Source organism: Nicotiana tabacum, chromosome 6 (genome assembly GCF_000715075.1).
Source record: "Nicotiana tabacum cultivar K326 chromosome 6, ASM71507v2, whole genome shotgun sequence".
In the NCBI taxonomy this organism is placed as follows: Eukaryota; Viridiplantae; Streptophyta; class Magnoliopsida; order Solanales; family Solanaceae; genus Nicotiana; species Nicotiana tabacum.
In genome coordinates this window covers 204,347,069-204,372,118 of record NC_134085.1, presented here as the reverse complement: position 1 = coordinate 204,372,118, position 25,050 = coordinate 204,347,069, and the positions used below count along the sequence as shown (strand labels likewise).

The 25,050-nt window shown below is 38.2% G+C and overlaps 1 long non-coding RNA gene across 1 annotated transcript; it reads left to right on the top strand.

The window, feature by feature from the left end:
* The first annotated feature begins 9,763 nt into the window (after positions 1 to 9,763).
* On the top strand, positions 9,764 to 13,768 carry LOC107802223 (uncharacterized). Its single transcript, XR_001651792.2, has 2 exons — positions 9,764 to 10,322; positions 13,532 to 13,768. It is a non-coding gene; the product is annotated as an uncharacterized LOC107802223 (long non-coding RNA).
* The last annotated feature ends 11,282 nt before the right edge of the window (positions 13,769 to 25,050 follow it).

Genomic DNA, 25,050 nt, shown 5'->3' with positions numbered 1-25,050 from the left:
GGACATTGAGCGACGATGGTGGACGATGGTGGTTGTTCACGTCGCTGCTGGAACTTGACGAAGAAGAGGGCAGCCATGGACGAGCTTTTTGAGCTCGCCATGGAGAAGACGAAGACGCGGCAGTGGCAGCGCTAGCCATGGCAGCCATGGTCGTTGGTTATTTTGGATGTGAGGTCGTCGATGGGTGCTGTGGTTGGTCGACGGAGGGGCTGTGCGTGTGTGCGAAGGTGAGGCAGAGGGGGAAAGGGTAGCTGCCATGGTTGGGGAGCTCGGGGAGTTGGAGAAGAAGAAGAGAGAAAGAGGGGGGGGGGATCTCTTTAGGGTTTTTTAGTTTTTTTTTGTTTTGTTTTTGTTTTTTGAAATGCAAGATAGGGGGGTGTTGGGTCTTTGGGGTTGTGGACCGGGTCGACCTGTGTGGAGATGGACCGGGTCATGGGGAAGGTTGGGTATTTGTTTTGTAGCTTGAATTAGAAGAAGAGCCCAATTCCGATTTTTTTTTGTATTTTGACTCTCTTTTCTTCTTTTATTTTTTTGAAACTAAATTCTAAAAATTCTTAAATTATTATATATAACTAAATTAATTTATAAAAGCGCAAATTAACACCCAATAACAATTAACACACAATTCAGTAATAATTAAGCATAAAATTGTACAATTGGACATTAAATGCTAAAAATGCAAATGATGCATATTTTTGTAATTTTCAATTTTTGTAAGACCAATTTAATTACTAACAATTGTAGAATTAAATCCTACATGCAAAATGCGACATATTTTTTGTATTTTTTATTAATTTAACAAATAAACATGCACAGACAAATACAAATAATTATCCAAAAATGTCACAAAAATTCTCAAAATTGCACACCAAGAAAAATCATTTTATTTTAAATTTTTTGGGAGTAATTCTCATATAGGGCAAAAATCACGTGCTTACACCCTCCTCACTAGGAAGGAATCTTGGTAGTTTGTTTTTATGTTTTTCTATTATCTGGGTTATTTCAGGGTTGTGATCCAGATTTTATTTGTTTTATTGAGTCAAACCCTTCTATCCCTCCATTCTGTTTGTGTGAGTCTTGTCTGTCTGTTCTGTTGCTATTTTCATTAGCCGGGTTATTTTAAGGTTGTACTCGAATTTTAGGTAGCTTGTTTAGTTGTCAAACCCTTCCATCCCTATTCAATAAAATACAGTTTATCCTTTTGTGTCATTCTATTTCTAGTTCTTTTCTCGCTAGATCTAATGACATGATATGCATGTGGAAATTTTTGTCAGATCTTAGAAATTGATTTAATTTGGAATTGGATAACAAAAAAAAAAGAAAAAAAAAACATTTTTGAGGATGAATAAAGAGTTGAAATACCTTGGAATTAAGGTCGAGTAAAATTCACCTTCAAATCATCGTGAAGATCGGGCTTGATGATGTTTAATCAATTGAAGTTTGTTAGAAATTTTGATATTAAGGGATGGAAAGTGTCTTGTGACCACGACACACCAAGAGGACAGTCATGTTCGTCAATCTTGTGATCGCGAAAGATACTATGTTTGGCATTCTCGAGGCTAGGAGGCCCTCTTTCTGCTATCCAAACACTTTATATCCTTCGCTACCCATTTTGAGTCTGTGTTATTTTCTTTGACTACCCTCTTTTGGAATCAAGTTTAGAGTCAAGAGTCAAAAAAAAAATATATACAAAAAAAAAAGAGTCTATGTCCAAAGAGTACAAACTGGGACAATTCTTAGGAAGTTCAAGTGAAAAAAAAAGATGATGAAGAAGAAAAGAACTGGCAAAGGTCCATGTCTCCAAAAAAATAGAAGTTGGGGCAAACAAAAAAAAAGGAAAAAAAAAGAAGAGGAAAAAAAGGAAAAAGGAAAAGAGAAACAGAAAGAAAGATGAAAAATAGTTAGGTCAGATGTTTGAATTACGTTTGACCTGATTCCTTAAAAAAGGATACGTAGGCAGCCTCACGGTTCGGTCCAACCAAATAAGAATTCAAAAAAAAAAGAGAAAAATCCCAAAAATTCCCAATAGCTGAAACTGGGTAGAGATTTTATTTCACTTTTGAAAGAGTCAATTCCAAGAGTTGTAAGTCCACAACCCCCTTTACTTTGAGTTTATTTTGAGCCTTCATAACATTCTTTATTTCCAATCCTATCCAAAATCATTCCAAATAAAGACCTCCCGATATGCCTTCAAGAATGTCAAGAGAAGCATGCAATGGGCAACGGTTGTCAAATGACGTAGAACACCATCGAGTTTCTCACAAAAAGGGAAAGAAAAGAAAAATAAAGATGAGAGTCTTATTAGTGAAAACCCTCACGGGCACTGTAAGATGACAGTAAGCAGAGATAAATAAATGAGAGAGACTTATTGGTGAAAACTCCTCGGGGCACCACTAGTCGAAAGTGAGTCGCAAAGCTGATGCAAAGAATTGGCACGAACAAGCCCGACTTCAAAGATCATAAGAATGGCAAAAGGAAAGATTGGATTAGTTTGATAGATCAGGCCGTTGAGTCCAAAATGCATGTCATGATCACTAAGGCTAGCTATTGAAAAAGAAAAAGGAAAAAAAAAGAAAAAAGAACTCTTCCTTTTATCCTTCCGACAGGGGCATTTCTTGGTAATACTTGTTTATTTGCATCATTGTGTCCTTCACTCCGAGTCGGTCCTTGTCAAAACAAGCAAGAAAAGATTTCAAAGTCTGCTACCAGCTTTTCAGTTGCACAAAGTGAATTTGGCCAGCACACTCAGTTGTTCCTGTCAACATGCCTTGAGGATTCATGCAAAGGCTCTCCCAAAAGACTCTTGCCAGCCAACTTGGTACAAGCAAAGATAATTTGTGATTCTCTTTGACAGACAAATAGCTCAAAAAGCAGGAAGTCATTTAAGATATCAGAAAAGGTCACTTAAGCAAAGATCTCCAGTTGGGATAAGGCTGATTGAGCCGCAAGTACAAATGATACTAGGTGTGAAACAATTAGGGTTAATGTAGAGCAAAAGTCTCTTGAAGCCAACTCAAGCTGATTGAGCAGAAGCTAAGCTGCCCAAGACTCAAGGCCACAAATCGACCACCATTTTCAAAACTGACAAATTTTTCTTTGTATGAAAAGGGAACAAAGCGGTGCAAGGAAAGTGATTCAAAAAGAGGAAAAAAAAGAAAAGAAAAGAAAAAAAAAGAAGAAAAAAAGAAGAAAAAGAAAAGACAAGGAAAACCGACAAAGGGAAGTTTCTGAAATCTTTTCCTTTATTTGTCTTGCTATTGTGTATAAAATCTTGCCATTGATCTTCACATTTTTCCTCATAGGATAAAAAGTCCTAGTCTGATGGGTTTTCCTCCCAATCAAAATCTTAGTCTGATGAATCTTTCTTCTATGATAGAAGACCTAGTCTGATGAATCTTTCTCCTAGGATCAAAATCTTAGTCTGATGAATCTTTATCCTAAGATAGAAGACCTAGTCTGATGAATTTTTTCCTAGGATATGAATCTTAGTCTGATGAATCTTTCTCCTAAGATAACAAAAAAAGGAACTTAGTTTGATGAACTTTCTCCTAGGATCAAAATCTTAGTCTGATGAATCTTTCTCCTAAGATAGAGGACATAGTCTGATGAACTTTCTCCTAGGATAGAAATCTTAGTCTGATGAATCTTTCTCCTAAGATAGAAAACCTAGTCTGATGAATCTTTCTTGTTGCATTTACTGTGTGGTTTGAATTGAAATCATTGGCTTTTGCATCAAGATTCTAACTTTTTGAATCATCTTTTCTGTACATTTTCTCTAAATTCAAGATGGCCTTTCATCTAGGGCCTCAAGTAACAGTCGCAACATGCGTAGAAGAGCCTCTGTAGATCAAGCAACAAACAGTGGTGGCATTCACATAGACCTAGAAGGACATAGCTTTCCAAATCTGTGATTTTGGAATCTTGTAGCAGTAGCAACAAATCTGGATTCCTATACTCCTTTTGTTGCGTAATTCTGCATTAAAGCTTCTGCCAGTAGTCTTCTTCAGAACAAGCAATTTAATTATCTTTTCTTGTTATTCGTCTGAACACTCTTCCTTTGGCGGAGGAGGCAGCCATTTCTCCAAAAGATCCGTTTCCTCTTTTTGTTGTTCTTCGGCAGGAACGTCCATAACAGGTTCTGAAGAAATTTCGATTCGATCAGTTGAAATGGAGACGTTTTGGGATTCAGGAATTCTCAGAGTATTGGAGACAAGTTGGGCGCACGAGCACTGGCAAAGGAAACAACCTGGGAGAGTGTCAGCAAAGGGCAGTAGGAAGTGGTGCGTGAGCGTACAACTACATCGAGTACAGCAAATCAGCCACAGGTTTTGTTATCGGGAGTTGGTACCTCCTGTTATACTATTTCCCTTTTGGTGTTAGCTAAATTACTGTTACTTTACTTCGCAATAGTTAAACCTTTCAACTAGGATACTAGTTACCACTTGTTTCCTTCTAGTTTGATTTGTTGTTCGTTGTGCACTAGCGAGTCTTCTCTAGATTGTTGTAGGTGTAGTGGCTGCAGTCTGGGATGATAGAATAAGGGCATGTCCTCGGGTGGGGCAGAGTGTGGGGCTGGGGTCAGGGGGTGGGTCGGGTAGCAGGGGAGGTAGAGGGGGCAAGGGAGCCTATAGGTTGAGAATCGGGTCATGGAACATAGGTTCACTAACGAGTAAATCCATAGAGTTGGCGAAAATCCTGCAGAAGAGGAAGATTAATATAGCGTGTGTCCAGGAGACTAGGTGGGTCGGATCGAGGGCAAAAAACGTGGATGGGTATAAGTTGTGGTACTCTAGTGTCCTGAGGGGTAAGAATAGAGTGGGTATCCTGGTAGATAGCCATCTTAGAGAGTCCGTGGTAGTGGTCAGGTGGGTGAATGATAGACTAATGACTATTAAGCTGGTGGTGGGTGAGGGTACTTCAAATGTCGTTAGCGCGTACGCACACCAAGCAGGCTTGGATGAGGATATTAAGAGGCGCTTTTGGGAGGGGTTGGATGAGATTGTTCGTAGTATACCGCCTTCTGAGAGGTTATTCACAGGAGGAGATTTCAATCGTCATATTGGGTCATCTGCAGGTGGGTACACTGAGGTGCATGGCGGCTTTGGTTTCGGGGAGCGGAACGGAGGGGGCATTTCGTTGTTGGACTTTGCCAAGGCTTTCGATCTAGTCATTGCGAACTCGAGTTTTACGAAGCGGGATGAACATTTGGTTACTTACCAAAGTTCGGTGGCGAAGACTCAGATTGACTATCTCCTCCTCAGGAGATGTGACAGAAGGTTGTGCGAGGACTGCAAGGTTATCCCAGGTGAGACCCTCTCAACACAGCATAGGCTTTTGGTGATGGACATTTGTATTAGGATGAGGAGGAATAAGATGTCAGTACAAGGACGCCCCAGGATTAGGTGGGGCGCCTTAACTAAGGATAAAGCTAAGGAGTTGGAAGGAAGGTTATCGGCAATGGGAGCTTGGAGAAGTAGTGGGGACGCAAACACAATGTGGTCGACGACGGCGGACTATATAAGAAAGGCGGCGAGAGAGGTGTTAGGGATATCTACGGGCCACAATGGTGGCCACAAAGGAGATTGGTGGTGGAATGCAATTGTCCAAGGTAAAGTGGAAGCAAATAAGGCGGCTTACCTGCAATTAGTAGGGAGCACTGACGAGGAGGAGAAGAGAGAGAACAGTCAAAGGTATAAGGTAGCTAGGAAGGAGGCGAAGATGGCAGTGACGGAGGCTAAGACAACAGATTTTGCTCATCTGTATGAGGAACTAAGGAACAAAGGTGGGGAGAAGAAGTTATTCCGACTCGCTAAGGCGAGAGAGAGGACAACTCGGGATCTGGACCAAGTGAGGTGCATAAAAGATGATGACGGCAAAGTTTTGATGGGAGATGACCAGATTAAGAGGAGGTGGCAGACCTACTTTCATAAACTTCTAAGTGAAGAAGGGGATCAGGATATTATACTTGGGGAATTGAGGAATGCCGACACTCACCATGAATTAAGTAATTGTAGGGACATTGAGATCGATGAAGTCATAGAGGCAATGCGTAAGATGAGAAAGGGCAGAGCTACCGGGCCAGACGAAATTCCGGTTGAACTGTGGAGGTGTGTGGGTAGAGCAGGCTTGGAATGGCTTACTGCATTGTTTAGTGTTATATTCAAGACTAATAGGATGCCTGAAGAGTGGAGGTGGAGTACAATGGTCCCGTTGTATAAGAACAAAGGTGATGTCCAGAGCTGTAACAACTATAGGGGCATCAAATTACTAAGTCATACCATGAAAGTTTGGGAGAGAGTGGTAGAAATGAGAGTGCGAAGGACAATGTCTATTTCAGACAACCAGTTCGGGTTCATGCCGGGGCGATCTACCACAGAAGCTATCCACCTTATTAGGAGAATGGTGGAACAGTACAGGGATAGGAAGAAAGATCTCCACATGGTGTTTATTGATCTGGAGAAAGCGTACGATAAGGTTCCTAGGGAGGTTTATGGAGCTGCTTAGAGGATAAAGGGGTCCCGGTTGACTATATTAGGGTGATTAAAGCCATGTATGATGGAGCTAAGACTCGGGTTAGGACAGTAGAAGGCGACTCTGAACACTTTCCAGTTATTATGGGGTTGCACCAAAGGTCTGCGCTCAGCCCATTCCTGTTTGCCCTGGTGATGGATGCACTGACTCATCATATTCAAGGGGAGGTGCCATGGTGTATGCTATTTGCTGATGACATTATTCTAATTGACGAGACACTAGGCGGCATCAATGAGAGGCTAGAGATTTGGAGACATGCTCTTGAGTCTAAAGGTTTCAAGTTGAGCAGGACGAAGACGGAATACCTCGAGTGCAAATTTGGAGCTGAGCCGACGGAAGCGGGAGTTGAAGTGAGGCTTGACTCTCAAGTCATTCCCAAGAGAGGTAGTTTCAAGTACCTTGGATCGGTTATTCAGGGGATCGGGGAGATTGACGAGGATGTCACACACCGTATAAGGGTGGGGTGGATGAAGTGGAGGTTAGCGTTGGGAGTTTTGTGTGACAAGAAAGTGCCACCGTTACTTAAAGGTAAGTTTTATAGAGCAGTGGTTAGGCCTGCCATGTTATATGGAATTGAATGTTGGCCGGTAAAGAACTCACACATCCAGAAGATGAAAGTAGCAGAGATGAGGATGTTGAGGGGGATGTGCGGGCATACAAGGATGGATAAGATTAGGAATGAAGATATTCGAGAGAAGGTGGGCGTGGCCCCCATGGAGGACAAGATTTGGGAAGTAAGACTTAGATGGTTCGGGCACATTTAGAGGAGGAGCACTGATGCACCGGTGAGGAGGTGTGAGCGACTGGCTGTAGTGGGCACACGGAGAGGTAGAGGGCGACCTAAGAAGTATTGGGGAGAGGTGATCAGACAGGACATGACGCAACTTAGGATTACTGAGGACATGGCCCTTGACAGGGAATTATGGAGGTCGAGCATTAAGGTTGTAGGTTAGGGAAAAATGTGAATATTTCTACAGTACAATAGAGTGAGACTAGCAAGTTAGGAGTTAGACTAAGAATGTCATTGGTCGTCTATTGATGCAGGGCTTTACCTGCTAGTTTTACTATACCAGCCATCTATTTCGTATTTCGTATTCTGTATTTCATATCTCTTATATTGCTGTTATTTTATGTTATGTTATTTTATTATGCATTTCTTATGGTATTAATATATCGGCTCATGTTGCTTTTTTTGAGCCAAGGGTCTCCTGGAAACAGCCTCTCTACCCTTCGGGGTAGGGGTAAGGTCTGCGTACATGTTACCCTCCCCAGACCCCACTTGTGGGATTATACTGGGTTGTTGTTATTGTAAACGTCTTAGTTGAATGAATCTTTCTCCTAAGATACCAACAAAAAAACAAAAAAAAAGAAGAAAAAGGCCTAGTATGATGAATTTCCTCCTAGGATTAACGTCTTAGTCTGATGAATCTTTCTCCTAAGATAGAAAACCTAGTCTGACGAATTTTCTCCTAAGATATTTTGAAGAAAAAAAGGAAGTCTGGATTTGAAAGAAAAAAGGTCAATTTTTTGTTTTCTTAAGGTTATCAATGTTTAGTTTTCCTGAAATCAGGAGGCTCTACCTGGAGAATAGGGTCAATTTTTACTTTAGTCAAGCTTAGTTTATAGTTTTCCGCAAGCTCAATCACGTTTAGGAGACGCACATCCTAGTCGAATCATTAATTTTACTCTCATCATTGCATCCTTCATCAGCATCGCAGGTGATTTATAGTTTTGTTAACACTCACAGATGTTCCCAATATCAAACTGGGGCAGGAAAATTTCTTTTGTTTTGTCTGTTTTGTTGTAATCAGGTGCTCACCTGGAGAACAAGGGAAGACAACTCAAGTTTCTAGGGAAAGCAGTGTCGAAGGAAGACAACTCAAGTTTCAAGGGAAAGCAGTTTCGAAGGAAGACAGTTCAAGTTTCAAGGGAAAATGGTTCAAGATGCAAGGGAAAACAGTGTCAAGTAACAAGAGAAGACGGTTCAAGTTTAGCAATCAGGCGCCCACTTGGAAAAAAGGAATTCAATTCAGAATGCAATTCAGGTCAGCAACAAAAGAAGCTCGCATCAAGAATACGAGTCAGCAGTCCTAGAGGATTAACAGAAGTTAGTCACAATCCAGAATAAAAAGAAAAAAAAAGAAAAAGAAAGACAAGAAGTGAATCCAAATGCAGAAGTTAATGAAAGATGTGAGCTGCTCAAGATAGGGCTGAGATCACAAGCTCTGCATGTCCCGTCTTGGTTTGAAAAGCTGAAGAAGATTAAACCAACACCTGCTGCTAACAAACATCAAGATTCAGAACAGAGTCTGCATGAAAAAACAACCAAGACTCAAGATCAAACTTCAGAAGACTTATAGATAGGAATCTTGTAAATCGTAGCTGATAGGCTTAGTTAGTTTTTTATTTTTTATTTTGATGTAATAACGGGACTGTGGACCGGAACCTCAGCGGAACGGCACCTCGACCGGCTCTTTACCTCGGCACACTCCATCATCTCACTCACTTCTGAACTACACGTGGCCTGATTCCTTTATAGCCAAGGATATGTAGGCAACTCAGATATCAGGGCTCGGTCACATTTTCCTTTTCTCTTAGTTTTAGTCTCTACAAATAAGGGTCGGGTCAAAAAACCTGTCTAGTCGTTCTTTGTCTGAAAATACTTCGTCTTTCAAGTCAAAGAGGGGCAGCTGTAGACATGTGATTTTTGACCCTCCTCAAGATTTTTTATACTTTAGCATGTAAATATTTAATTTAGGTCTAATATCGCTATTTCAATCAATTTTGACTCTTTTACTTTATTTTATTATAAGAAAATAAAAATTACAAAAATATTTTATTTTATGTACCTTTCATAAAATAAAAAAAATACAAAAAAAGTACCTTATTTTTATCTTTATACAATCTTGAAAAATACAAAAAATATATAATAGTTTCATGTTTTAATATAGTTTAGTTTAATTTATTAGAATTTATTTTTGTATCATGTAGTATAATTATCTTATATTAAAGGAATTTAGCTATGGTTTTGAATAATAATTTTGGAGTCTTCTTAGCCCAAAATTGAGACACAAAAAGACATGGTCCAACCCAATTACCCTTAGCTCATTCTTCCCAACCCATTAGCCCATTTAAGTGCAAGATTTAATCCTAACCATCTATTTCCTTCTAATCCAATGGCCATCATCCCTTCCCACTTCCATATAAAATACCCAATTATAGAATCCCTACCCAAGAAAAACGGCACAGGAGCTCTTCTTCATTTTGTTCCTCATTTCTCCAAGCTCAACAATCAGACCCTTACCCCTTAACGGCGCTCCATCGCTGCTACCTCCTCCTCCATATCCAGACCCCTCATCTCCCATAATCAAAAGCACAAAAACACCAGCCCTTCTTCTTCGCAGGGAACCTTAGGACCTAGGAAGCTAAGAGTTTACCCCATTTCCTTTGACAAAGAGCAGCGATGCTCAAAAGAAAAAAAATATAAAAAAATCAGCCTCTTTAACTTATCCTCTCACTCTCAACACGCCTACATACAGTTGTTGAAGCTTAAGAATTTCTATAACTCAACTTCAAACTCCTTAGAAAGAAGCAATCAAATGTCGGATTTGAAATCACATAGCCGATTTAGTATTTCAGCCTTTCTTCTTCATAATCTCTGTGGTTTTCAAGGTTATTAGAAGCTATAGATGAGCTGCTTGTTTATCAATTTGGACTGCACTGGTTGCTGAGTTTCAAATTTCTGTATCTCGCCTTTATCCAGTCCTTTAAGCTGGTTCTCGCATAACCAGGTATTTACTTGTGAACTTGTTTTTTTTTTTTTTTGTTTTGGCCAATATGAATAAATTCTGCTGTTTTCTCTATGAAATGTCGACCCATTGTTTGGGGACATTATTGAACCTTTCTATTTTGTTTGAGGCCTTAAATGTTGAAAGCAGGATTTTGTGTTATAACCTCTGCTTCTTTAATTTTGTTGATTGGGATTTGTTGTTTCAACTTGTTTCAACCTGAATAAGCGTCACTTATTTGCCTCTCAGATAAGGTTCATGATGTTTAAAATTGATAGTTTGTGGTTTAGCTCTTCAATCACTAGAGCTGTAGTGTTCCATGGATATTAGTGTGTTATTTTTTGATTTTTTTAGGCAAGGGTTCATGTTGGAATGAGTTACACGTGAAGCTGGAATTAGAGCTACTGTAAATTGGTTGTAGCGTAGCTATAGATCGTGTTCAGTATTATAATATGATATGGCCACAAGACTAAGAAAATTAGTAACTTTGTAGTTTAATTCAGAATTGATATCAATTTCATTTTCTCATAGTTGTATGTTTAGGTTGAATATGATTTAGCTAATCTCAAATTGTGACAGTTAGCTTTAGTAGTTTGTTTTAAAGTTTGGAATCAAGGTAATTGGCATTTTTCGGGCATCAGGAATGAGATTTGATTACATCTATGCTAATTATGTTATTTGATTGGCTTGGAATGCTAGTAACATGATTAGGCCGTTAATAATCATGAACATCATATCTTTCTTTAGGCGCGATTAACAAATCATCATGACTATGGGTACGGTTCACGTGACATAGTTATGATGCCTAATTCCTAAATTCGGGGGTGCATTTCATGTGACCCGATTATAACAACTTCGAATAATAAAACCCTTTGAAATAATTTGAGGTGTGCCATGCTAAATAAAATCCCTAAGTCCATGGCCCTCATAAAACTAGCTAGCTTTTATAGAAAAATTGAGGTGTGCCATGTTGAATAAAATCCCAAAACCCATGGCCCTCACTTAATTAATTTTTAACTCTTTTAAAATCGAGGTGTGACATCAATTAAATTTTCCATGGCCCTCGCAAACCTGAAAGCGCATAGTTGCTTTAGGCGCGCTATTTAATTTAAATTCCTTAAACTTGGGTGTGCATTTTATGTGACCCAAATCCAAATCTTAACAACGTCAAATAGAATATGTCTCAGACTGTGGGTGCATTTCATGTGGCGCGGTCAAAAGCTATGTTTTGGCTGACATTGAAATCTTCCTAAAAATGAATAAAAGCGGTTATAAAGTTAAAATGCACATAGGTTCAAAATGTTCTAAAATCAGATAATAGGCCAATAATAACAGTTGAGCGACTGTGCTAGAACCACGGAACCCGAGAATGCCTAACACCTTCTCCCGGGTTAACAAAATTTCTTACCCGGATTTCTATGTTCGCGGACTGTAAAATAGAGTCAATCTTTCCTCGATTCGGGATTTGAAATCGGTGACTTGGGACACCATAAATTATTCCAAATGGCGACTCTGAATCTAAAAATAGATAAACCCGTTTCGATTGTCACTTTATTTGGAAAAACTCCCTTACACCCCCTCTCGGGTGTGTGAAAAGGAGGTGTGACGGGTGGCTCGCAGAAGCGAGTCCGCATGAGCAGATTCATGGACCTCAGGAGCGGAGGAAACCGCAGAAGCGGATGTTTGGTCGCTTCTGCGACGCCACAGATGTGGCTAAGTGTCCGCATAAGCGAAAAGGGTGGGCAGAATATTTAAATTCAAGGGTTCACAATTTTTCTTCATTTTGAACATTTCAAGCTTGTGATTGGGCGATTCTTGAGAGTATTTTTGAGGGATTTCTTGAGGTAAGTCCCTTGTGCTCATTTTTAATCAATAATCTTGTTTCCCCATTGATTTTCCCACCTAGATTGTGTGATTTTGAGGTGTAAATTGGGAGTTTGAGGCTAGGGATTTGGAGAGTCTGATTTGGGGATTTGAGTGACGATTTGGTGTCGAATTTTGGTAAATTTGGTATGGTTAGATTCTTGGTTGAATGGGCTTTTGGGTTTTATGATTTTTGTCGGATTTCGAGACGTGGGCCCGGGGAGAGGGGGCAACTTTTGAGTCGACTTTTGGCTTTTGATTGATAACTTAGTTTTTTTATGGAATTAATTCCTTTAGACCGTGTTGATTATATCGAACTGTTTGTGGCTAGATTCGAGGCATTTGGAGGCCGATTCACGAGGCAACGACGTGTTAGAGTAGGGATTTGTGCGACTTGAGGTAAGTAAGAATTCTAAATTTGGCTTTGAGGGTATGAAACCCCGTATTATGTGTCATGTGATTGGTTTTGGAGGTGACGCACCTGCTAGGTGACGATCGTGTGGGCGTGCACCGTAGGAATTGTGACTTGGTCCATTTTATGGAACTGTATAGTTGAAAATTTTGTTGTTATCTGTACATTCACCATGTGTTATAGAAATTGAACTGCAAATTATGTCTAGGCTATGTGTTGGCACTGTAGGGACCCATAGAGGTAGCGTACATGTTGAGTTATCTACTAAATTGTTGTTTTGCACTCAGTCACAGTTTTACTTGCATTTCATATCTCGTTCTCCATTGTTCTTTATTGATACGTTATATCATTTCTGTTTGGGCTGATTTTCATGATCATTGAGAGCCCGAGAGACTAGAGAGGTTGATGACTGAGTGAAGCCGATGGCCTGATTGTGAGGATATTCATGGGATCGGGTTGCACAACGCAACATGATTCATTAATTTATGCCATGAATGGCTTATTATAGTGCTTGGGCTGAAGAAGCCCCTCTGGAATCTGTACACACCCCCAGTGAGCGCATGTACCCGAGTTCCGAGTGACTGAGAGGAAATGGGCGACTGTGAGGAATGAGTGACTGTAAGGTTGGAGTGAATGGAAGGACTGAGTGACTGATGCTCTGAGAAGATGCATTTAATTTTTTTACTGTTTCACTTCAGCTGGCATATATCACTGTCATATAATTTCTAAGAGATATCATATCCTGTTTCAATTGAACTTGATATGAATTAACTATTTTGGCCTTAATTGTCGAACTTGAAAGCATGTCTATCTTCCTATGTTGAAATTACTGTAACTAAACTATAACTGTGAAGTTCGTCACTACTTTCAGTCATTTATTTAGTCTTGTTACTTACTGTATTGGTTGTGGTCACTATACCCTACACTTCGTGTGTAGATCTAGTGTTTCCGGGCACGGTGGGTGTTGATTCCTTTGCACAGTTGATCGTTTGGAGATTCAAAGGTAACTTCTCGGAGTTTCGTAGACCTTGTCTCTCCTTCCTTATCTTTACGCTTTTTGTATTTAGTTTCAGACTATTATAGGCAGTACTTCAAGATTTGTGATGTATAGACGCTCATGTACTTAGTAACACCTCGATGCTGGGAATTTTTATATTGGGTGACCTTCTATCTAGTCTTTGAGAGTTTTGGTGATTTAAACTTGTGTTATTTTGTTTTCATTTAAAAGTGTTGGAAGTATTGTTAACGTCTCGACTTGCGTAGTACCACGTTAGGCGCCAACACGACATGCTAGTTTTGGGTCGTGACAAGTTGGTATCAGAGCCTAGGTTACATAAGTCTCACGAGTTATGAGCAGGTTTAGTAGAGTCTAGCGGATCGGTACGTAGACGTCTATACTTATCTTCGAGAGATTGTCGAACCCTTAGGAAACATCACATTTTTGTATTCTTGTCATGCAGATTTGTTGATTCTGGTAACTAAACTTTTGTATTTTATTCTCTCACATATGATAAATATACATGCTACATGTCACGATCCAAGACGATGGGCTACGCGGGTGCCTGAGTCTCACCTGTCAAATACCCCTAAGCATGCGTCTAAGACATGAACCTGAATAACACCTGCTGAATTACGAAAATAACATACATAAAGGAAACCTGCCAACAAGGCATATGTACGTATATATGCAGAATACTGTGGGCAAGCCGGCAAGGCTGCTATAGACAACTATACATCCAAAACTGAAATCGACAAGGCCACATACAACCCAACTAGACATACTGTCTACAGACCTCTAATAGAAGTAGAGCTGTACAAAGATAGAACTGAGTCATGTCATACCCATATATATATACACAAGCATGTCGTACCAAAATCAAAAGCAGCTCTGAATCAAGTGGAGGACGCCAACTCTCGCTGATCAAGGATTCTAAGAAGTGGGGATGTTAGCTTTCCTACCTACACCTGCGGGCATGAAACACAGGCCCCGTGAAATAGGGCGTCAGTACGAAAAATGTACTGAGTATGTAAAGCATGAAAATTAGTACGTAAAAGACATAAATGAAACATGGAATAAAGAAACACATCTTTAAATCTGAATAACTTTGTAAATTCTGAAACATTTATAATGTCATGCACATGCGTATAAATGTCGTGCCATGCATAGGTATGGATGTACATAATATCACCAAGCCACTAAGGGCATCCCATCATATCGTCTCAACCACTGTGGACAACGTCATCAACATATGTCAACTGATCAGGTGGTGGTACGTATATAACGTCGTAACCTCTTTTCATATCCCGTATACATATATTTACATATATACGCGTATATAACGCCATCTGGTAATGGGTCGATACACATGTATAAATGGGTGAAATGCATGAAAAATACGTAAAAATGTCAATATTCCTTCTGGATAAACTTTTTCAACTGCGTATTATTCTGAGACCCATGAACACAAGATGATAATAATTCACATAGGGAATCAAGAATATAGACACCCCTAGTATTTCTATGAATAGAGTAATTTGTGAAAACTGTGCATTTGCTCGTTTCTTCAGTATAATTTGGACCATGCCAAAAGAAGGAAGGGATGGCCTTAACATACTTGGAGTAGGGAAAACTCCGTATAATATTCATGGAGAAAATTGCACCATACTCCTTTAGAACCGCAAAAATTTTACATTGTTAGGCTTCTAAAAATCCTCGTTGTTAATAAAGTGTTGAAAATCAGAAATTTGAAAGTTTTGGTAAGATGGCAACGTTCTGTTCTTGATAAACTTCCTAATGTAAGAATTGATAAGAAATGATGTATCTAATACAATTGTAAAAGTTTCCAATGTAAGAATTAATAAGAATTGTAAAAGTTCCTAATACAATTCTGATGGTAAGAATTGCATGGAAAGGATGTGTCCCTTTGTTTGCTAAATGAGTTGCCACCTATCAAAATTACTTAAGAGTCATCTTAAGTTACATGAGGGGGCTGCCACGTTTTGGGGAGGGGGTGTTAGCCTTATCCCATAATTTAATAGTTAACTGGGTAATGTCATGTTACCCGGTAATTAATCAATTACCCGCATAATTTTAAAAATTATCTCAAATTACTTAAAATTCTACTTATTTTTAATATACTTTATACATTATACTATCGTGGTCATATGGTACCTTGCATGGTACTAGTTCATAATTATCGGGTATTATTGCTTAACCCGTATTTTATCCCAAATTGGTCACTTTCAACGAAACTCGTTTTCTTTAATTCGTGTACCATTTCTCCTTTATGACATTTCTTTATCGCTTATTATAAATAGCGTAAATACGTTAACATCAAGATGGTCTCATCCCCGAGTCTACGTCAATTAACTGAAGACGAAACTTTTAACGTACGAAAACGCGAGATGTAACATCCTTTCCACCTTAGAAACATTCGTCCTCGAATGTTTAACTCTCCGTGATCTATATAATCTTGGCAGAGTCGCCCTTGGTAACAAATACTACAACCAACTCTTCCTGTAGAAACTTAATAATTTAACGCCACATAGGACCACGACCATCAATAACGACAGTGGCCTCACATGACCAATGACAATAACTAACACCAGAATCCATACATGTACCTTAAGGTTATGATGTCTCAGTTGGATCCTTCTCTTGAGGAGGAAACAAGTAGGGATATCTAGACTTCATGTCTTCCTCGGCCTCCCAAGTCACTTCTTCCATATTGTTGTTTCTCCAAAGTACTTTCACCGAAGCTACGTCCTTAGTTCTCGATCTCTGAATATGTCCATCTAATATAGCAATAGGAGTTTCTTCATATGATAGCTACCCTGTGACCTGAACACCGTCAACTAACACAATTCTAGAAGGATCTCCGATACATTTACGGGGCATAGACATATGAAAGACTGGATGTACAGACTCCATGTCCGAAGGCAAGTCTAATTCATATACTACCTGGCTTACTGATGTTTTAGGCGTCAATACCACACAAGAGAGGGGAAGGGTGATTTGTGTGGTACCTAATTTTCACTATAGAAGAACTTGGTTCTTCTAGGTGTTCTAACTACTATTGTTTGCGAAATAATTAGTACATAAAATAAAGAATGTTGACACCTAATTTTTGACCCTATTTGAATTTATTCCCACTTTTCCCACTTATCTCGTCAATACCTCACTTTCACTTTCCCTCGCCCCCACACCGGTCTCTCATCCCACTATTTTCATATTCCCATCCCACCTTCTTTTGTCCCCCATTTTTCCTTGTCCCCTTTCACTTTATGCATTTCCAACTCACCCATGTTACACTCCAACAACAAGACAACTTTGACCTCTCCCCCTTTTCCTCATTTCTTAAGTTTCTTCAACAAACACATGGTTATAGGCAGCAAGGGGAGCTCCCCAACTCTCTCCTCGACCCATTTTTTCTCCAAATACACTCACCCTCCCAAAAACGCGGATAGAGTATACCTTCGATATACCGTGGGTATACACGGGCAGAACACCCCCTCCCCAACGGATCTCCTTCTTTCTTTCTTCTCAAACCAGAAAACAATGACTTTTTCACCATCAAGACCAGCCTTGAAGCTCCAGTAATTCAGCCATCAAAAATCCGTTCAAAACATATCAAAATAAGCTTGAAAATAGCTCCGTTTTTTTTAGTCAAAACGATCTCTAAAATAGCAGCAAAAAACCGTTGCAAACAGCCATAAAATCCACCCCTAACACCACCCAAAATGAGCCAAAAGATCTACTGAAATCGGCTAAAAGAAATCGGAATAGATGCGTTTGGATTTTCGTCGCCGGTCGAAGTCGCTAGTCCGGGTTTCCGTTTGAGTCTCCTTCTATTCCGTATGGTTTTGCTTGGCTTTATTTCGTTTTGGAGTAACGATTGTTGAGCTGTATCCATTTCATAAAGAAGGTTGTCTTCTCAGTCTATTGATAAAATATTCATATCAAAGGTTCATTTCCTCTAAATTCTTGTTTGCATTAGATGAATGTTTCAGTTTTGATTTAGATCTGTTTAAATGTTTCATTATTATTTCTTTTGTTTCTGTTTTGATTTATGTGTGTTTGATTAGAATTAGTTTCTCAAGTCACTAAATAATTAGCTTCTCACCTATGTTGTTAGATTAATATGATTTGAGAAATCCATGTTAGACTTGAACGTAAATAAGTCATTATTTTAAAGGAAGTTCTTTTTTTTAAAAAAAAAATAATTTTTATGTTAGCATTTTATTTCTTAGTTGATGTTATGTTTCTAGTGTTCAATTATTTTAATTTCTTGTTTCATGAAACAATATATGGCTTTAAGTTCAAAATTATTATAATTATCTAATAAAAACTAAAAAATGGAGCCTTACGCTAAAGAAACTATGGTATATTAGAGCCATTGGATCTTTTAAATTTAAAGTGAGATGAATGAGATTTTGGGCTTTTAGATTTAATAAGTCATAGCAAGGATTATGATCCGGGCTCAAATACAAACTGGGTAAAGAATAAAAATCTACACTACATCACTTTTACCACAATAATTTCATAACTCTCGGCTTTGCAATAATCTCAAAGTAGTTTAGAAAAAATAATTGTATATTCGTAGTTTGCTTTAGGCGCGATTAATAAATTATCGTGGCTATGGGAACGGTTCCCGTGGCATAGTTGCGATACCAAATCTCCTAAATTTGGGTGTGCATTTATGTGACCCAAATCCAAATCCAAATCCAACGGAGTAGGAATGTATTAACAACCACGGGTGCATTGATTGCGACGTGGTTCGAGATATATTTTCACGACGTTGCAATTCTATTAAAAAATAATAATAAAAGCGGTTTAAAGTTGATAAAATCACATAAATTATAATATGTATTAAAATCAGATATTTAGCCATTACAACAATTTAAGCGACCGTGCTAGAACCACGGGATTCGGGGGTGCCTAACACCTTCCCTCGGGTCAACAGAACTCCTTACTTAGAATTTATGGTTCGCAGACTTCATTTGGAAAGTCGAATATTTTCCTCGAATTGGGATTCAAGATAAATCGGTGACTTGGGACACCAAAGCCAAACTTTTCCCAAGTGGCGACTCTGAATTAAATAAATAATTCCATTTTGAATATTGTCACTTAAATTGGAAAAACTCCCTCATGCATTTATCCTTCGGGGTAGGCGCGCAAAAAGGAGGTGTGACAGCTCTGGCGACTCTGCTGGGGATTTTTTTTTTTGAAGCGGGCGACGTTCATTTTCTTTATTTTTACTTCAACTTCAAGCTTTCAACAACACATGGTTTCAGAAGTATGTACCTGGAAGTGCTTACAATTGAAGAAGAAGAAGGGTCAGTAGAGTAAAAGTGGCAAACGAACAACAACACAACAATTTCAACCGCACAAATACCCCAGAAATACACTCGAAGGCAGCCCGAAATGTTTTGTTAAAACCCAACAGCACAATCAACACCCGAAAGACTCAACTGAACTTGAACTTAAACCAAAGCTGAACTAATAGATCGCAGAAGAAGTTCATGCAAATTGAAATCAAACTGAGATGTCGACTTCAACTACTAAACTCGAAACTGAATCGAAAAATTCAATGGAATAGTCTTTCTGTTGTTTTGGTTGTCAACTATTTTTAAAACTCTTTTAAGTCTCAAGTGTTATCTCTATTCTATCTCCTCTCCCCAGTTCTCCCTGCACTCTCTCTATATCCTCTTAAACTCTTGGTCTCCTTCACAAACTAGTTCTTCTCCTCCCTGGTTTTTAAACTCTTGGTTGTCTCTCAAAATGTTATGTCAAAACTCTCTACGGTTTTCCCTACAGTTCCTCTTTGTGTTCCCCCCCCCCCTCCCTTGAAGAAAAGAAGAACCCCCATTTTATAGGCAGGCTGCCCATGGCTTAAAATAAACCCTAAAGGCTGTCATTTCCACTTAGGATTGTCTAGGCATGGGGTTTTCTTCTACTTTAATCTGCTGAAATTCAAAAATGCAGTGGATATCCTACTGTACAGCAGGTTCCACTACTATTCTCATGTGCATTTTCAGCCTTTTATTATTAAACTCATCTTACATCTGACTTCTCATCTATAAAGATGTCAGCCAGGGTGTATTTGCACTATAGATTACTCTAATGGTTCAACCCATACTCGACTGGCAGCCCACTTTCCTAACTCTGATATCTTAATTAAGAATTGCAGCTATAACCAATCCTTAGATGATTTTTGATTCGACTAACAAACTACAAATCAATTCTCAGTCGATTCCAACAATGCCTCAGTAAATAAAATTAAATAGCATGAGTCAGATTACTACCATTCCAAACTGAAACTAATTGACGACATATATCGAATCGACTATGCGAATTACAACACACACAATTAATAGCAAATGATCAGAATCCAACAGTATTAATAGGTGATTCAAATTGTACTGCCCAAAACAAAGAGTTGCCCTGGAAACTAATTAATCGATCAAAACTTATTTCAATCGATTATATAGTTAAACGCATACACTCGTCATTGAATAGAGAAAAATTCGACCAAATAAAAGGTCCGAGCAAGGTGGACAGAATAGTCGACACAAAAAATGAAAACAAATCAACTGACATTTAAACACATAAACAAACATCAACAGAAAACAACATGGAACTGACAACGAAAAGAAAAAATACCTTAAGAAAAATGAAAATCAGACGAACCTGTCTTGGATTCTGACTCAGACTTCTTTTGGGGTTGAATGGACTTTAATCGAAGTGTTCTCAACTGAGAACACTTCGATTAAGGTCTATTAGATCCCAACCCTTTCGTTTAATTGGACAAAACCCTCAGATTCTGGATTTCTAGGGTTTCTTGGGGCTGATTTGGGACTTGGAGTTTTCTGGTTAGATTCGGACCAAACCAAGCTTGGTTTGGTCACGAGTGAGGGCAGGGTAATGACTGGTGTGAATCTGGGGTGGGTTGGTGTAGATCGGGGTTTTGCTCGAACCTTCAAACGAAGATTCGAGACGATGGGGAATGATTCGAGGCAAGGGGGTAACGGATCCGTATTCAGGGTGGTTGGGTGCATCAGGGGTGTTAGGTTGGTGGTCACCGGCATCGTTGTCGCCGGGTTTACGGCGATGGTGTATGGTGGCGGCTAGGGTTTGGAACGGGGTGTTAGGTTTGTCTCTTGAGAGAGACGATGGAAGGGGGGGTGTTCGGATAGAGGGGTTGGGTAAAAGTTTAGGCTTATATACGTAATGGGCGGTTAGATCCTGGCCGTTGGATGAAGTGAGATCGATGGCTAGGATCTTTCACTTAATGTGGAACGGCACCGTTTGGCCTTAGTTGGGGGTCGGTTTGAACCGATTACTGGGTCGGGTTTGGAAATGGGTTGCTGAAAGGGATCTTGGACCGTTGGATTGGACTGGATGGATGGCTCAGATCAAATGCCCTACGTGGTGTCGTTTTGGGGCGTCCCTGGAAGGCCTGGTTTCGGACTGGGTCATTGTATTGGTTTGGGCCTGATTTCAGTTGAATTTTTTGGCCCAAATCCGATATTTTCCTTCTTATAATTAAACAAAAATTCCTAAAAACCAAAATTAAACTACACAAATATTAATTAACACCTAACAACAGTTATCACATGGATTAAAACATTTAATAAAATCACCATGACAACAAAATAAGAATAAAAATGCATATTTTTTGTGATTTTCGCTTTTTAAAACCAAATAAAGGTTAATTAATTCCTAAATGTATCATGCACGCGACATGTATTTTTGTATTTTTTTAACTATAGCAAGGCGGGCATTTACGGACAAAACAATTATCAAAATGTCACACAAATCCTCAAAATTGTACCCGAAGGTAACTTGTTTTATTTCTTTTCCGATTTCTTTTGGAGTAGTTTCCGTGAAGCAAAAATCACGTGCTCACAATGTACTTTGCAAAATTTTGTCTTCTCATACGTCACGATAGCAACATCGCTTCCCTTCTACGAGCAGATATTTGGCTCTGTGTATCACGCCGTTTGAGCTGCATTTCAGCCTTCCTTTTTTCTGCGTATGAGTACTTGTTTGGTTCTTTGGAATCCATTAGTTTATGGCTGTTCAATTTTCCTTTTCACCTATAAATATTTCCAGCTGAAGTTCTCATGAGATGTTTAAAAAAGACATAAATTATATTTTTAATATTACGGAATACAATATCTATTAAATATTCTATCTAGGAGACCAAAAAAATGGCATACTGATCACTGAGGGCTTATGTCTCAGAGACATGTCATACATCACTGGCAAATAAATTGACTTTTATATTAATTTGTATATCCTTAAAAATCCTCATTAATGATTTTGGTTATGAAATCATCCTAGTAAATCCAGCAAAGCATAACGTTCATTTCAGCATCTTCTTATCTTATTATTATTATACCTAATACCAGGCTGAATCCTTGTCCAGTATAGTCATCATAAGTATATGTGTACTTTGAAATTACACAAACAGGGTAAAAAATATTGTTCTTTAAAATTTTATAGCTATTTGGAGCAAATAGAACAATCTGCTTAGCAGTGAATATATTTTTTATCTAATCAATTACGTATAATATTTGTGCAACCATTGTTCAGTATGATCATCATACAGATTGTAGATGCAAGTTACAATCTCACTGAAGACAAACTGTGGTAAATTAAATTCGACTTCGATGTATGAAAGCTCCAGAAACATTTGGACAAGAGAAATCAGTGTTTCTGGACAGGTTCTTCACCACTCAACCTTATTTCACTAAGGTAATTCCATTGATCAAAATTAGCTTATTGATCTATCTTTTTGTTTTGGATGTATAGTGCAAAGGTTTAGCTTCTTTTTTTCTACTTTTGAAAAAAAGAGGCACAAATTACACCAAAAATACATTAGTGCCCCCCTAAATGTTAACCAGACATCTCCGCGTTAAAGAACTCACATAAGATAGATTTTGGATCAACACCTGAACACAAATTCCCAACGTTCTTGAAATATGATAATTTTTGCAGCAGCATTTCATATGAAAATTTGAAACAAGATCAAACCTTTAAAGCAAGAACTGAATGAAACAAAACAAACTATTACTGAAAAGAGACAATGATAATCATCTATGAACGACAAAAAAGTGTTTGCCATAATAAAGTTGCAACGTTCATCAGCTTTAAAAAAAACTTGCAAAAAGTGAAGATGATACTTTAGCCTTTGACAGACCCAGGTTGACATAGGAGAGAGCAGATAATTGCTACAAAGTTTTTTTACACTATATTTCCAATTGTTTCGATAAAATAAAGCCACGGTAACTCTTTAATGTTGAGGTTACTATGCACCAACCAAAATAAATATTGATGCTATAAATCAGTCAGAAGAAGAACATGAATAATACCAAGAGGCACTTTAGGCTAGCTAATAGCGACTTTGAACAATTCGTTCAGCTCTTTCTCTTTGGCTATAGAATTATGATTAATGTTGTGCCCTTTCATATTGAGCCCAACAAACAGATCTACATCTATAATTTTTTCTTTAATTCAAGAAAGAATCCAACTTAAGACTTTGCGTTTATATAAGTAGGCATGACTTAATCCTTTTGCTGCTAATTCTTCATTCTAGCAGTCAACTCTCTCGCTCTCTTCTAATTATGCTTTCATTTGCTATTTCTGTTTATCTTCTTAGTTGAGTTAAAGCGTTGGACATATATGTTGAAAAATTCTGAGTTCATAAAATAAGTATATGCATGTAACCTATAGGAAAGCGAAAATAATGTTTCATCAAAAATTAATTTTTTTTCCCTTTCTATGTCCTATATCAAGAATTCAAGATACTACCATACTCAAATAGCTATTTAGTTGCTTATACTACTAAAACAACGTCTTCTTTTATCGTTCTAAACATCCTCTTCTACGTAAGTGAAATAACAAAACTTTGAGAATATCTATAGACTTTTACATATTCAGCAGTTAATCAATGTGAACAAAAAAATAAACTCTATTGAAATTTCTCTCCTTTTTGAGAAAAAGATACAAGGCATGGATGGTTTAGTTCAATTTGTACTGTCTAATTGAAAGCAAAAGTAGTTGTTAGCATTTTATCGTAGGTTTCCCCAACTACTTCACACTCGAGAGATTAAACCCAAAACAATAGTAGAAGTCTAAAAAAATGCCTAATTCATTCAAGAATTGCCTCAAACACCTAAAGAGCAAAATCGACGAACAGATTAAACTCTCTGAGCAATAAATCCCCTAGCATGCCATAAAGATTAAATAGAGAAACATGAGCAAAGAAGAGGAGAAGGAAAACTCACAAGAAACAACGATCCAAACGGGAAAACTCACAAAAGTGCAAAGATAAGATCAGCAAAGCTTTTCTGATAATGGTGATACTGAATTTGCAATAAACTACCTTTTAACCTTTTGATACAAATAACCTGCATCTGCCAAGTATCTCAAAGAGCTGCCTGTCTGCTGTCGATAAGAACAAGAAGAGTGAGAAGAGAGAAGCGAAAGAAGAGCCTGTAGAGTGCGGTGATTGCCAGGCCTTGATCGATATAATCCAAGTGAAACATTAAAAATTAGATAAAAAGACAAAATTATTCTTGAAGTGTGAAGCAGGCATGTCGTCCAGGTGTGTGCTAAGTCCCTCTTATTAGATAGGAGAAAAGTACTCCACCCGTCCACGCATTATTGTCTTTGCATGTGCTAATTATAGTGTTTCTCAAGTACTGCGAATATGAAGATAGAAATGGAAGATGTTCTCGCAACTTCATGCAACGAATCTCAAGATGTTATAAGAATAACGAGGGATTGTAAAGTTTTTGTAGGTATACATGATGAATACATGAATATAAATATATTGTCGCTCAAAAGTTACAGTTAAGGACAATAGGTACTGAAGTTACAGTTACAAGTGTTGGAAAAATTAATGGTATCTCAAAAGGGAATTCCAATATTTTGATTTGGAAAAACTTTTCTTGTATGAAATATTATATTTCTATTTATTTATTATTTAGTAAATTATTTTACATTTAGTAAAGTCAAACTAGCTATCAACTAGCCGTTATCTAGCCATTGGAGCAACACCTATATAAACATAGTCTTTGAAGAGCTAAAGGAGCACTTTCTAACATAACTTTCTGAATCATCTTCTTCCTCCTATATGCTGGTTTTCTTTCTTGAGTTTTCTGCTAGTTCTGTTCCCAGTTTAATAACTGGAAGAGCTTGTTGAATCCTGGGGGATACGCCTAATTTTATATATCACTGTGTGGGCGAAATATTCTTAAGGACAGTGTCTTTGACACGCCTCAAGCTAAACCTTTTATTCTCCATAATCATCCAATTTTTTCAACAATCTTAAGGATATTTTCACAATGTTATGGAGAATAATAATGCTAATATTATTATTGATGCTACTACACCTGCTGCATCAATTGTTTCTATTATTTTTTCATTGCTGCGAGAAAATATGTGAT